Raw genomic sequence first — 15921 nt, forward strand, 5'->3', positions numbered from 1 at the left:
GCTCCGGGGTGAGAAAATTCGATTTTCGATCGTGATCGAATTGACTCGCCATTTTGTGCTCCGCCGCCATTTTGTGTTGCCCTCACTCAGGCAGCACGACGATCGAAGTCTTTTCTGCTTTTCCTGCAATATTGTGTCGAAGTAGCCTTGTGCCTCTGTTTACAAAGCTGGTGTTAGAGACTGGCCGAGTACACTAATCCCTGTCTGGTTTTCCTACTCCCTGTCTCAACTATCTGTTGATTCACACTATTCTCTTCTGACTTTATCTTATCGTCTGGCCTTTGCTGTCCTCTGTTCGTATTCTCTTGTTTCACAACTGTCCTCCAGAACACACAAATGTATCTCACCACCTGCAAGTAAGTTACAGACCTGGTTAATACCTTAACCTGTGGGGAGGGGTGGCAAACACAGATGGAGGAGAGGCTTCTTCGAGTTACTCGATACTTTGTTTTTCAACTTTTCCTATTGGCTCTATCCTATTTTTGAACTATTCTTATTGGCTCCTTTTATATGTTTTAGGTGTGTTCTTAGTTAATGTATATTTCATATATGTACTATATAAGATTGTGCGCCACGGAGTGAAGTGGCAGTCTCCTGAGAACATACCGTGTGTACTTCTAGGACAACTGTACTAGCTGCAGCTAATAAATCCAATCTTTTACGCCTGACAGAGTGTCCCTGTGTCTCTATGTTGCTAAGCAGGAGAACCCAGGAGATTAAGGCGTACCCTGCCCCACCAGGCCCAAAAGGTTCTGGTTCTTCAACTGGCGCCCAACTTGGGACGGCTTCAGTGGTAGTGGTTCTGCCTGAATGTCGTTAGGAACCCCGCAGGAAAATTCTGGAGGAATCGCGAGCCACGTCAAGCGACCCCTGTATGTCGAAAGTGGTCCAAAGGTCTTTTGCAGCATGGTTACTCCTTCCTGACGGCTACTGACGACTGCTGGCCTGACTGCCGCCCTGCCTTGGCCCTTCCTTTGGTGATGTATGGTAAGGCGAGACGATAGACGGGCCTCTGTTGGCGTAAGAAGACGTCCTTAGTTAAGTATTTGGTGGGTCGCTCCCACAATTTTGGTCCTTTGTTTCTTTGTTCCTTTGTTTCTTTGGTCCTTAGATTCGACTATTGCAATAGCCGAAGCCGAGTGGTAAGTGCATTTGTGCTGCGTAAACTGAGTTTTACCTCCTTGAAGTTTGTGAACAGTCCGGTGAAATCACGAGATGCCTGGTCTGACTAAATTTAGAAAACTTTGTTGCTTTGGTTGTAATAGGGATTACCGGCTTGAGGACTCTTGTCCGATTCCTTCGGTTGGAACTCCCACATATGAGCTCCATTCTAAACATGGTATTGGCCCCATTGCCTTTAACGAAGCATGGACCCGATACACGAAGAAAGATGGTGTTTTTAAATGGCCAGAAAATGGTAGTTTCGATTCTGATGTGCTAGATAATTTGGAAGCAGTTTTATCCAAAAGAAAAGCCCGGCCGGCAATGTTTGACTCTTTCCGCCTTTGGCGTAAGGAAGCCAAACAGAGAGAAATTAAACAAGCAAAACGAGATAGGAAAGCACAGGGTATGACAATTATACAGGCTGCCCAACAATTCAAAGATGACGAAATTAATAATGCGATGGAAATTTCAGAGAGACAACATCGTATGGCGATAGATAAATGCTATCCGGTGTTGCCTGATTCTCCTTTCGATAACAAGAAAGATTTAGAAGAAGATCCCCTAATGTCTCATTTATTGAGATTGCCTCCGCCCTATGCACAAGGTGCCAATGCACCCCTGTTGTTACAGCCTGTTCAGCCGCCAGCAGTACCTCCGCCTTTGCCCCTTTCAGTATCTCCGCCTCTACCAGTTTTTCCTTTAACTTCAACTTCTTTGCCCTCATCTCCTGATCTTCGATCTCCTTTGCCTTCTGCTCCTCCTGCAATTACCGGTTCTCCTTCCGTTAGTTCGCCTAATACTTTGTCCCCTATTCTTATGTCCAATTCTCCGTCTGTGTGTAAGCGACTCACGGACACTGTCACTGGTCTTTTATCACCTTTCTTTGAGGCGTTAAATGTGTCTCCGGCTTTTGCTCGAAGACAGTCTCGTAGTCAGTTCCCAGATTCTGAAGAACGAGAAAGGTTGGACTCTCTTGCACGTAAATGGATCAAAAGGGGGCCCCAGTACAGTGTGCCCGATATTATGTCTACCTTCTCACAATGGAATGCGCCTACGCAAAGATATGTTTTCAATGTAATGTGTGATATTCTCGTTAAAGAATGGGAGGATATGAATTCGAGTTCGATTCCACAGGGTCTGTTAGATGTTCAGGCTGACTTCGATAAAGGACTTATTGTGGGTTCTAAGGTTGAGAAAGCTGTAAGGACACTTATACCTTTAGATCCTTGTTGTCCTCTCAGACTTTCCTTGATTCCGATCCTTCAGTTAGGTTGACACTAAAAAATTATCCCATGAGAGAGGTTCCTCCAGTGTGGAAGGAGGAAGTTGCGGCTCAAGGTAATAATCCAGCTATTCCTGCTCATTTCCAGCGTATATGGGCACATGTCCCTTGGAAACGATCTGAAATTTTAGCACTTAAACAGACTCTACCGGATCCTCGTAAGAATCCTGCAGGTTATTATAAAGAATTGTCACAGACTGTTGATGCTTGCATCATGAATTTAGCCGATATTGATATGTTAATGGGAAATGTAGTTCCGCAATCATTATGGGCTAAGATTCGTAGAGAGAATCCTGTTCAAGCATTAGGTGGTGATTGGGCTACTATAACTGCCGCGGATGCAGCTCAAGTGGGTGGTGCTAAGCCTGATGCTTTGGTTTCAGAACTCCCTGGTAGAATTATTACATTAATGAAAACGATGATGCCTGCCTTGAGAGTTAACTGGGATAAATTAGCGGCATGTAAACAGAAGAAAGATGAGAGTGTCTCTGATTTCTTCACTCGTTTTGAGGAAACATTTATTGATCACAGTGGTCAAGATATGACTACGGAGGGTGGACAGCGATTATTTGTGGATAAATTCGTATTTAATTTGCTTCCCGAGCTGTCACATAAGCTGAAATAATCTGAAAGTTCATGGGCTGTTTCTTCTTCTGCCCAGATATTGGCTACTGCACAATATTATGAGAACAGAGATAAAGAAGAAAAAGAAAAGCAAGAGAAAAAGACGAAAGAATTTAAAACGAAGGTTCTCTTGCAACAGGCTTACCCTCCTCGTTATGTTCAGCCTCAGTTTCAACAGCCTCCGCAGTTTCAGAGGTTGTAAGAAAAAACTGAGCCATATATTCCGCGACCTTTGTTAGGACCTAATCAATGTGCCTATTGTAGAGAGGAAGGTCATTCTAAGAATAGTTGTCCGGTTTTATTGCAGCAAAATGGAGCATTATCTGCTCCACGAGGTCGTGGTGGCCTCCAGTCAACAAACAGAGGTAGAGGTCGAGGTGTGTTGACTCAAGAACAGCGTTCCTTTCCTCCTCCTAATTCCGTGAACTATTTTGATCAGCAAAATGTTAGGTCTACACAGGATTACAATGAAGACCATTATATTGAAGGCGAGAATGAAAGTCTTCATGCTAACTAGGACAGCCTTGGACAAAGTAAGGGAGTTGTGTCGGTTCCAGTAGATCAGAATGGACCTTATGTTAATGTCCCTACAATGGGTGTTTCAGAGCCATTTCTCCTAGATACTGGTGCGATGAGAAGTTCTATCATTCATTCTAAACTCCCTGGGGCACCTTTGTCTTGCTTAACGAATGTATCAGTAGGATTTTCTGGCGCCCCTGTTCGTAATCCGGTTTCTTGCCCTTAGCCTATATCAGTTGGCCCTTATGATTTAGAAGCTCCGCTTCTTTTGACGAATGGTTGCGGTGAGAATCTGTTGGGTTGGGACTTATTGAAAAGAATGCATGCTACGATATATTGTTCTCCTTCTGGTGTACATCTTACTTTAGGACAGAAACTGACTTCTCCAATGTATTTGTTCAAAGATTAGTTTCCACCTGAATTGCTTTCACTTCCAGCAACGCTTTGGTCCACGGGTCCGAACGATGTGGGCTGTCTTGAGATTCCACCTTATGTTGTCACTCTCAAGCCTAATGTTGAATTGCCACGTATTCCGCAGTATAGAATTTCCACTGAAGGTGAAAAAGCTCTTTTGGAAATCATTCATGATTTGATTCAGAAGGATGTGGTTCAGGAAACGAGAGGTAACATATGCAATAGTCCTATTCTTCCTGTTCTTAAACGCACTGATCCTTCTCAGCCTCCTGTTTATCATTTCGTAATTGATCTTCGGGAGGTAAATAAAATTGTTGTACCACAATTTCCTGTAGTTTCAGATATCACTGCTCTGTTGACAATGATACCTTCCACAGCGACTTGGTTTTCTGTTATCGATCTAAAGAATGCCTTCTTTAGTATTCCCATTGCTGAAGAGAGTAGGGATATTTTTGGCTTCTCTCTTGGAGGCCGAAGCTTCCGGTTTAAGCGCGCACCTCAGGGCTATTGTGAAAGTCCCTCTATTTACAGTCAAGCTTTAAAATATCATCTTGATACTTTTCATTTGCCGTCTGGTGCTGCTCTTATTCAGTACATGGACGACTTGTTAATCGCTGCTGATTCAGAAGTTGTTTGCAAGAATGTGACTGTTGCATTGTTACATCACTTGTTTAATCTGAATCATAAGGTTTCACCTTCCAAACTACAATATGTTCGTCAAGAGGTTACCTATTTGGGTCATCTCCTATCAAAGGAGGGACGACGATTAACCCCAGAACGAATTCAGGCGATTGTGCAAATGTCTGTGCCATCCACACAAAGGGAGGTACGTGCCTTCCTGGGTATTACTTTTTATTGTAGGCAGTGGATTCCGAACTTTTCTTTGTTGGCTAAACCTCTGTTGGCACTCACTTTGAAAGATACACCTCAGCCCCTTCCATGGACTGACGAATGTCAGAAGAGTTTCAGTGACTTGCGTGCTGCTCTGTGTTCTGCTCCTGTATTGGGTACTCCCGATTATAGTAAGCCGTTCACGCTCTATGTCCATGAGAGAGAGGGTTGTGCATTGTCAGTTTTAACGCAGCGTTTTGGAGACAAACAGCGGCCATGTGCCTATTTTTCAGCTACGTTAGATCCAGTAGCTAAAGCATTACCTAGTTGTCTTAAAGCGACAGCAGCAGCAGCAATTTCTATTCGACAGTCTGCTGGAGTAGTGTTAGATAACACACTTATTGTTATGGTGGCGCATGCAGTGGATACCTTATTAAACCGAACAAAAACACAACATCTTACGAGTGCTCGTTTGTCTGGATATGAGCTGACGCTTTTGGCTAGTCACGTGCATATCAAACGATGTAATACTTTAAATCCAGCTACTGTGTTGCCTCTTCCAGTAGAGAAAGGTGTTCAAGAACAACATGATTGTTTCTTCCGTACTGAGGAAGAGACAAAAGGAAGAATTGACTTGAAAGATACGCCGCTAGAAAATCCGGATGGAATTCTATGGGTGGATGGTTCTTGTTTCAAGCTTCCTAGTGGAGAAACAGTTTCAGCCTATGCTGTTACTACTTTACATACAGTCGTGGAAACAGCACGCATTAGACACAATTCAGCTATAGCTGCAGAACTGATAGCTTTAACGAGAGCATGTGTGTTGTCAAAAGGAAAAAGAGTGAATGTGTACACTGACAGCCAGTACGCGTTTGGTGTGGCGTTCAATTTTGGGCGTCTTTGGAAAGAGAGGGGATTCCTTACTTCCCATGGCACTAAAATACAACATGGTCAATTGATGGCTGATCTTCTTGAGTCACTTGCTTTGCCTACCCAAATAGCAATTGTGAAGGGTGGTGCGCACAAAAAGATTACAGACGATGTTGGTCGAGGAAATGCATTTGCAGATGAAGTAGCGAAAAAGACAGCGAGAGATGCTACAAGTCGAATGTATGTTGCGGGTCCTGCGAATTGGGTTAGAGAGAGAGGAATGTATGAGAATACAGTAGAAAGTGTAAGGTCGATTCAGGAAGAGGCTACAGAGAAAGAATTGAGTAAGTGGAAAGAAAGTACAGGAATGTTAGATGAGATGGGCTGTTGGGTGGAATTATCTGAATACCAACGTTGGCTGTTACCAGACACTTATGTACTACCAGTAGTTACTATGGCGCATGGTCCAGCCCACTTAAGTTCGAAGGGAATATGCAAACTTTTGGCTCCAGTGTGGCGGAACGAAGGAATCCCAAAGTGTGCAGATAATGTAGTGAAACATTGTATTGTTTGTCTAATATACAATCCGGGAAAGGGAACCCCAACTCCAGCAGGTCACTTTGCTCCTCCGACATATCCATTTGAGGTTTTGCAAATCGATTACATTCATATGGAACGATGCAACAACCTCAAAAATGTTCTGGTGGTAGTATGTGCCTTTTCTAGATGGATAGAAGCATACCCTCTAAAAGATAACACAGCTTTATCAATTGCTAAAGTTCTACTAAAAGAATTTTTCCCCAGGTTTGGTTTGCCGCGCATTGTCTGGAGTGACAATGGGAGCGAATTTGTGGGCCAAGTCATGCAAAAAGTTTGTGCGGGTCTTGGAATCAAACAAAAGTTCCATGCGGCAAACCATCCACAGTCAGCAGGTTTAGTGGAATGTTACAATGGAACTTTAAAACTAAAACTAGCGAAAGTGCAGGCTAGTACAGGACTTAATTGGACCGATGCTTTACCATTGGCTCTTCTATCCACCAGAAATGCTGTACACTCTCGTTTGGGACTTAGCCCTTACGAAGTGGTTTTTGGGCACCCAGCTAATATATGGGGAGTCCCTCGCCCTAAGAAATACTCAGACTTGCCATATCCAATGTTAATTGATTACTTGCACGACCTTACGACTAAATTGCGTGTTCTCCATCAACAGGTTCAGAGTGCATTGCCAGAGGCTTCCACAGATCCAGGTCATTCCATCCAACCAGGTGACTGGGTTTGCATAAAGAATTTCCAAAGGACGAAAAATTTGGAGCCTCGGTGGAAGGAACCTTGTCAGGTTTTGCTCACTACAAGAACAGCAGTGAAAGTCGAAGGAAAGAAAAATTGGATTCACGGCGTGCATTGTAAGAAAGTGCCTTTGCCTCTACCCTTCGATCAATGGGTGCGTAAGGGCATTAGTGACTCTTAGAGTGAGAAAGTTCCACGGTTTGTACCTTTTAGTGATGCACGCCTGAATGGAACATTGTCTGAAAAAGAGGACGACGACATTCTTCAGGAAGCAATAACACCACATCGTCACTTGAATACGACAAATCTGCGAGCATTGTTCTGAGACCAAACTGCACCTGATAAAGAACACTATAACCTAAGACCTAGACTAAAGAACACTTAAGATTTTCTCTCTCCTATGTAGTTTTTCTATCCCGGTTGCAGGGTCACGGTAGGAGTATTCGTTACGACCTGAGTAGTGGCAATAGGCCTGCAGGACTTGCAGTGTCATAGGACGGCAGACAATCGTGACTAAGTGATTGAGGAAGATTGCCGTGAGCATCCATTTAGAAATATGGAAACTACATTAGGCAAAAGAGAGAGAAAGGATAAAATGAAAATAGAAACCTGTAGATTAATGTACAGTCGTTTTAGTATAGCCTTATGTATCATTATATTATTGTGTATCCTTTTGGCGTGTATAAATTGGATTATTTATGCTCTGCAGCAAAAAGTTGTCTCTCCTTCTACCTCTTCGTCTTCTTCTACTGTCTCTCCACATCTATTTCATACCCTTCCTCAACATGAACTCATTAGAAGAACCGAATATTACAACAATTCATTTGTCCAGTTATTACATCAACACCAATTAGTGATCAATACAACTGACTGTTGGGTGTGTGGACTTACGCCACATACCACAGAAAAAGGAATGCCGTATTTAGTTCTCCCGGGCTTATTTTGTTATTTTCTCCAATGCCTATCAAAGCAAATTCAGACGATCCGTTAGTTCATATATTGGTGGTTCGGATTTTAGTCATAGTTCATTGATAAAGGGAATGGTAGATATGGCTAAAATCATGGAAAATAGTAAGATTTCCCTTGACGAAAGAAAAGCGTACACTAACTGGAATGTCACCCATTATGTCACTAGCCTTAGTGATAAGGTTAAACAGAGAAAAACTCCACCGATTTGGACTATACCACATCAGGGCAATTTCTGTCTACAGATAAATGGTCAGTCTGCTGACACCGTACAAAGAAATAGCTGTTCCCACACATACGTCTACTCCTCTCAGAATTCGCTGCCTCTAGTACCATTTCAGGGTACATATTTCATCTGTCACGATAGGGCTTACATGTGGTTGCCAACTGTTTTTTCTGGTACCTGTTATATAGCTTTCCTTCTTCCCCCTACATACACCGCTTCTGCAAATCATCATCAAAACAGATATGGCAGAGGGATTATTAATTCTAAAGATACAGCAGGACAAGAGGGAGGAGATTTCCTCAAAGGCTTTCTTCCTTTTTGGGGTCCAATGGCCAACAGCAGAAATATAACGCAATTGGTTTGTGTCGTAGAAACCACCATAGACATCACTGTAGGAGCCTTAAGTAATATCACGGCAGAACTACAGGCGGATCGTCTTCTGACTTTACAAAACCGAGTTGCCTTAGACTTTGTTCTTGCGGACCGTGGTGGAGTGTGCAAATTGATCGGGTCAAGTTGCTGTATTTTCATACCTGATGACGCTCCGACAGTATACCAAGCTATCGCTAAGTTACATATAATCTCTGAGTCGATTCATCAGGACGAAGGAGATTGGTCATTATTGGAGTGGTTTTGGGGACTACTGTCCAAATGGGGTTGGAAGGTATTGACATTCCTTGGAGTAGTTTTGACCATCATTTTCTCTTGTTGCCTTTGTATGCACTGTGGCCCCGCCATTTGCAACTTTTGTGCTACTGTGTGCATCCCTAAACCCAAGTCACAAAGAATAGAAAATATTAAAATGATGGTACAGCAACAACTCGATGACCTCATGGCCATCGACATTGACTCAGATTAACGTGAGTCTATGTATCTTGCCTGAGTTCTGGCAAAAGGAGGGTCTTCTTGCATTTGTCAGAAGAAGTTAGAAACGAGGAAGAGGGAGCCCCGGAGACGCCGCGCTTAAGGTAAGTCTCCTTTAATTTATTTTACATTGCCGATATGATTTAAAAGGAGGGCGGGCGGGAGGCGGGTGGCACGTAGTGGGGCTACGCGAAGCGCGCAAGTGTGCGTAGATTTAGGCACACTACGCGCTGCTTTACGTAGCCCCACTATGCCCACTACGCCCACCCTTAGTTAATACCTTAACCTGTGGGGAGGGGTGGTAAACACAGATGGAGGAGAGGCTTCTTCGAGTTACTCGATACTTTGTTTATCAACTTTTCCTATTGGCTCTATCCTATTTTCGAACTATTCTTATTGGCTCCTTTTATATGTTTTAGGTGTGTTCTTAGTTAATGTATATTTCATATATGTACTATATAAGATTGTGCGCCACGGAGTGAAGTGGCAGTCTCCTGAGAACATACCGTGTGTACTTCTAGGACAACTGTACTAGCTGCAGCTAATAAATCTGATCTTTTACGCCTGACAGAGTGTCCCTGTGTCTCTGTGTAGCTAAGCAGGAGAACCCAGGAGATTAAGGCGTACCCTGCGCCGCCAGGCCCAAAAGGTTCTGGTTCTTCAGGGGACCGCCACTTCTACGGAGAATTTTGAAGATTATTATTATTATTATTATTAGCACTTCTAGAGCGCGCGGCTAGTTCCAACGGAAGTGTCCCGGCGCTAGCACCCTACTTGAGGGAGGGGGAGAATAGCCAGAGGGATCAACTGTCTTTAGGGTAACCCAAACAACCAAGTTTTGAGGGCCTTCCTAAAAGGCAGTTCCGCATCTAGCTGTCTCAGATCATTCGGCAGTGTATTCCATAATGTCGCTGTTTTGACGGAAAAGGCACGGCCACCCGTCCTTGCCTTCTTGAAGTGAGGGGTGACCAAGAGATTACAGCTGTTAGATCTAAGCGTTCTTGCTTGATGGTATTTCTTGAGCCTCCGCTTCAGATATTGAGGACCTACCCCTCTTATTGCTTTATGAGCCAATACAAGAGCTTTAAACTGAACTCTTTTCCTCACTGGGAGCCAATGTAGGCTGCGCAAATGGGGAGTGATGTGATATCGCAGTGGCACTTTTCTGATGAGCCTAGCTGCTGCATTTTCGATACGCTGTAGTCTCCTCATCAGATACTCAGGGAGACCAATGTACAGGCTATTAGCGTAGTCAAGTTGGGATATAATTAGGGCATAAACCACTGACTTACTACAGTCCATAGGTAGGAAGTGAAGAAATCTACGCAAAGCCTTAAGTCTCCAAAAGCACTGAGAGGAGACATGTGTAATTTGTGCCTTACCTGTGAGTTGGGAGTCAAACCTGAAACCCAAATTCCTAGCCGAGGTTACAGGTAGCAGAGGCGGATTTAGCTCCGCTGGCCACCATAGCTTGGTACGTGGAGGAATTGGTTGATTGAAAAATAAGACCTCAGTCTTATCAGTGTTTAACTTTAAGCAGCTATCTGTCATCCAGGAAGAAATATTAAGAAGACACTGTCTAAAATTGGCAAAGGCTGTCTCGCTTTGTTCTTTAAAAGAGAAGACAAGTTGCGTGTCATCTGCGTACGAGACAACATGCACACCCCATTTTTCTACAATTGCCGCAAGAGGTGCCAGATAGACATTAAAAAGTGTAGGGCTTAATGCGGAACCCTGTGGAACCCCATAAGGCATAGAACTAGAGCTGGAGACATAGGGATGTAGAAATACCTGTTGCGACTTTCCTTCAAGAAATGAATGAAACCACCGTAACACGGTCCCAGTCACTCCTACGCAATGTAGCCTATTCAGGAGGATTTTATGGGAGACCGTGTCAAAGGCTGCGGAGAAATCCAGCAGCTCCAACATTGCACAGTTCCCTAGATCAAGAGTTTCACAAATTGACTCTGCCACCTCTAGGAGGGCTGTCTCTGTGCTATATCCTGCCCTAAACCCTGACTGGGAATCATGTAGATGGTTGTTAGATTCTAAGAAGTCTGAAAGTTGTCGCTGGACTTCTTTTTCTAGGATTTTTGCTGGAACCGGCAGTAGAGATATAGGTCTAAAATGTTTTGGCTCTGCTGGGTCGGCATCCTCTTTCTTAAGGATTGGCCGGACAAAGGCTTTTTTCCAGCCAGATGGAAAAATTTCAGTCTCCAAAGAGGTGTTCCAAATTGAATTCAAGGTGTCATTAAGCCTATGTGCTAGTAGTTTAAAGAATCTGGCAGGACATGGGTCAAGAGGAGAGCCTGGCTTAACTTTCATTAGTTCCTTCAGAGACGCTTCCCTCTCAAAAGGGCGAAAAGTTGACCATTTGTCTGATGTGTCGAAAATTGCCACATCCGTAATTCCTAAAGCAGGAAAAGCAGAATAAATGGTCAAAATTTTGTTGTGGAAGAAAACAGCAAGTTCCTTCCAAAGAGCCACAGATGGAGAAATCGGGCTTTTTAATCTGAGGTTTCATAAAGCCCTCTACTATCTTAAAAATCTCTCTGGGGGAATTGCCAGAATCCATAATCTGTTTTGCCACATAGTTCCTCATAGCGCGCAAGTGTGCGTAGATTTGGGCACACTACGCGCTGCTTCACGTAGCCCCACTACGCCCACTACGCCCACCCTTAGTTAATACCTTAACCTGTGGGGAGGGGTGGCAAACACAGATGGAGGAGAGGCTTCTTCGAGTTACTCGATACTTTGTTTTTCAACTTTTCCTATTGGCTCTATCCTATTTTCGAACTATTCTTATTGGCTCATTTTATATGTTTTAGGTGTGTTCTTAGTTAATGTATATTTCATATATGTACTATATAAGATTGTGCGCCACGGAGTGAAGTGGCAGTCTCCTGAGAACATACCGTGTGTACTTCTAGGACAACTGTACTGGCTGCAGCTAATAAATCCGATCTTTTACGCCTGACAGAGTGTCCCCGTGTCTCTGTGTAGCTAAGCAGGAGAACCCAGGAGATTAAGGCGTACCCTGCGCCGCAAGGCCCAAAAGGTTCTGGTTCTTCAGGGGACCGCCACTTCTACGGAGAATTTTGAAGATTATTATTATTATTATTATTAGCACTTCTAGAGCGCGCGGCTAGTTCCAACGGAAGTGTCCCGGCGCTAGCACCCTACTTGAGGGAGGGAGAGAATAGCCAGAGGGATCAACTGTCTTTAGGGTAACCCAAACAACCAAGTTTTGAGGGCCTTCCTAAAAGGCAGTTCCGCATCTAGCTGTCGCAGATCATTCGGCAGTGTATTCCATAATGTCGCTGTTTTGACGGAAAAGGCACGGCCACCCGTCCTTGCCTTCTTGAAGTGAGGGGTGACCAAGAGATTACAGCTGTTAGATCTAAGCGTTCTTGCTTGATGGTATTTCTTGAGCCTCCGCTTCAGATATTGAGGACCTACCCCTCTTATTGCTTTATGAGCCAATACAAGAGCTTTAAACTGAACTCTTTTCCTCACTGGGAGCCAATGTAGGCTGTGCAAATGGGGAGTGATGTGATATCGCAGTGGCACATTTCTGATGAGCCTAGCTGCTGCATTTTGGATACGCTGTAGTCTCCTCATCAGATACTCAGGGAGACCAATGTACAGGCTATTAGCGTAGTCAAGTTGGGATATAATTAGGGCATAAACCACTGGCTTCCTACAGTCCATAGGTAGGAAGTGAAGAGATCTACGCAAAGCCTTAAGTCTCCAAAAGCACTGAGAGGAGACATGCGTAATTTGTGCCTTACTTGTGAGTTGGGAGTCAAACCTGAAACCCAAATTCCTCGCCGAGGTTACAGGTAGAAGAGGCGGATTTAGCTCCGCTGGCCACCATAGCTCGGTACGTGGAGGAATTGGTTGATTGAAAAATAAGACCTCAGTCTTATCAGTGTTTAACTTTAAGCAGCTATCTGTCATCCAGGAAGAAATATTAAGAAGACACTGTCTAAAATTGGCAAAGGCTGTCTCGCTTTGTTCTTTAAAAGAGAAGACAAGTTGCGTGTCATCTGCGTACGAGACAACATGCATACCCCATTTTTCTACAATTGCTGCAAGAGGTGCCAGATAGACATTAAAAAGTGTAGGGCTTAATGCGGAACCCTGTGGAACCCCATAAGGCATAGAACTAGAGCTGGAGACATAGGGATGTAGAAATACCTGTTGCGACTTTCCTTCAAGAAATTAATGAAACCACCGTAACACGGTCCCAGTCACTCCTACACAATGTAGCCTGTTCAGGAGGATTTTATGGGAGACCGTGTCAAAGGCTGCAGAGAAATCCAGCAGCTCCAACATTGCACAGTTCCCTAGATCAAGAGTTTCACAAATTGACTCTGCCACCTCTAGGAGGGCTGTCTCTGTGCTATATCCTGCCCTAAACCCTGACTGGGAATCATGTAGATGGTTGTTAGATTCTAAGAAGTCTGAAAGTTGTCTCTGGACTTCTTTTTCTAGGATTTTTGCTGGAACCGGCAGTAGAGATATAGGTCTAAAATGTTTTGGGTCCGCATCCTCTTTCTTAGGGATTGGCCGGACAAAGGCTTTTTTCCAGCCAGATGGAAAAATTCCAGTCTCCAAAGAGGTGTTCCAAATTGAATTCAAGGTGTCATTAAGCCTATGTGCTAGTAGTTTAAAGAATATGGCAGGACATGGGTCAAGAGGATAGCCTGGCTTAACTTTCATTAGTTCCTTCAGAGACGCTTCCCTCTCAAAAGTGCGAAAAGTTGACCATTTGTCTGATGTGTTGAAAATTGCCACATCCGGCATTCCTAAAGCAGGAAAAGCAGAATAAATGGTCAAAATTTTGTTGTGGAAAAAAACAGCAAGTTCCTTACAAAGAGCCACAGATGGAGAAATCGTGCTTTTTAATCTGAGGTTTCATAAAGCCCTCTACTATCTTAAAAATCTCTCTGGGGGAATTTCCAGAATCCATAATCTGTTTTGCCACATAGTCCCTCATAGTCCTGCGCTTCAAGGTATGGAATTTCCTCAGTGCTGCCTTATATACACACTTAGCTAAGGGTTCGTAGTCTTTTCTCCAGACTCGCTAGTCTCTTACATCGACTTTTTTCTCTACGGAGCTCCATATTAAACCACGGTGCTGATGGTTTACTCCTATGTGGAAGAGAACAATGGTTCGGGATGGCCTGAGAAGGTCCAGTGAAATGAAAAGCCCTTAGGAGGGCGAGATGATTTAGTATAGGTTCAAGGACTCATATTGGAGAGTGATACTTAATATAGAGAAACAAGGGACAGGAGAGGTCAATGTATGACACTTATTTATTGAACAGAGATTGAATTCAAGTGCTCACATATTTAGTGACAAGAAAGCGTGACATGCAGGTGAGGGTGGAGTCTTTAAAAGAGAACATCGCATTGGCAACAATAGAGAACCATTTTTTAAATAAGATTAGTACAAAATAGGTTCGAGTTGCATAGGGTCGACGGCGTTTCGAACTCAGTTATTTGAGTTCATCATCAGGACAAAATGTGAGCATATGAACTCTAAATGTGAAAAAAATACAGAAAAAATAAATAAATAAACAAGTACAAAACATAAATTAGTCCCTGAACTGTAACAAGCATCACAAGCAATTAATGAGCGGTACATGGTGTTCTCCAAAACGTGATGCAATTACATAAAGATGAGAAATCGGTAACCTGGCAGAGTCAGCAAAGTCATGGAACTGAGCAGTCTAGTGCCCTGAAGGAATGCGCAATTACAAGAATATGATGTTAGAGACTCGGAGCTCATAGTGACGAAGTAAATTATAGCGCTAGGGGCGGAGGTTGGGGCATCATTGCGCGCGCATGAAGTGGAACACTTACTGAGCATATGAGCGGTAGAGTGACGGGATAGTCGTCAGTAAAAACGTGTTCGTCGCGGTAGTGAACGTCTTGATTTGAATCAATAGCCTAAGAAAACGGAGTGATTATGGGATACAACTGGACAAAGCGCGTGGTGATTAAAGCAAGAATACCGCGTGGTGTTACGGTAGTGAAGACACTTACTGAAGTAATAAACTGGGTACGGACTTCTCAATAAATGGAAGCGCGGTGTCTGTGCCGAAATTTAATTCAAGCAGGTATCAGGAGGAAGTTGCCTGAGGAAAAAGGGGGGGGGTGTTATTGTTAAAGGGACGTAGTACGGTGTGTGTACATGTAAATACGGGGCGGTGCCAGAATTAGAGCGAGGACACTTACTTAAGGTAGGAGTGTAAACATGCCTGCTCAGCGAGTTGAGGCGAGTTTTCGGTGCCGAGGAACTCAATCTGTAGAGGAGGATGCGGGAGGTTACCTTCAGGCGGATATCAAAGCCACGAGCAAGTGGAGGGAAGGGGATTTAGTTTCAATAGTACTTACTTAATCCATGCGGCACTCGGTGCATTCAATGGGGGTCACGGGGAGTGGAGCGAATCCTGTGTGCGTGTAGTTACGCGCGGCGACTGGCCATGAAGTGGGAGGGGGAGGTATTTAAGGGGCAGGGTTGCCATTGGTTACTCGAGGCGTCTGCAGCTGCGCCGATCGCAAGGTGTGAAAGCCCAACAAGGGTAGTAGGCTCAGGAGGTGCCTGTATGCAATTAAAACCGCTAGCATGAATGGAACTGCTCGAGTTACTAGTTACTGTGATGGAGCATGATTCCATACCGTTGGGCACACAATGTTGAGAATTCTTAAGTCTGGGGTCAATACAAAAGGGCCAAAGGGGGTATTGGGCGGTGCAGTAACTAAATTGCAGCGTCAATATAGTAAAGGCAGCGTAGGTGTTCAAATACTTGCCCGCTTAGTATACATTCAATTATATACAAGTAGTACAATAAGAAACAGAAGG

General features: G+C 43.9%; 1 long non-coding RNA gene across 1 annotated transcript; it reads right to left on the minus strand.

Annotated features, from left to right (window-relative positions):
• Positions 1-14519: 14519 nt before the first annotated feature.
• Positions 14520-15185, minus strand: LOC146798090 (uncharacterized). Its single transcript, XR_014969100.1, has 3 exons — positions 15102-15185; positions 14919-15005; positions 14520-14594 (listed from the first exon to the last, which is right to left on the minus strand). It is a non-coding gene; the product is annotated as an uncharacterized LOC146798090 (long non-coding RNA).
• Between the last annotated feature and the right edge of the window lie 736 nt (positions 15186-15921).

This window comes from Triturus cristatus, chromosome 9, assembly GCF_964204655.1.
Source record: "Triturus cristatus chromosome 9, aTriCri1.1, whole genome shotgun sequence".
Lineage (NCBI taxonomy): Eukaryota > Metazoa > Chordata > Amphibia > Caudata > Salamandridae > Triturus > Triturus cristatus.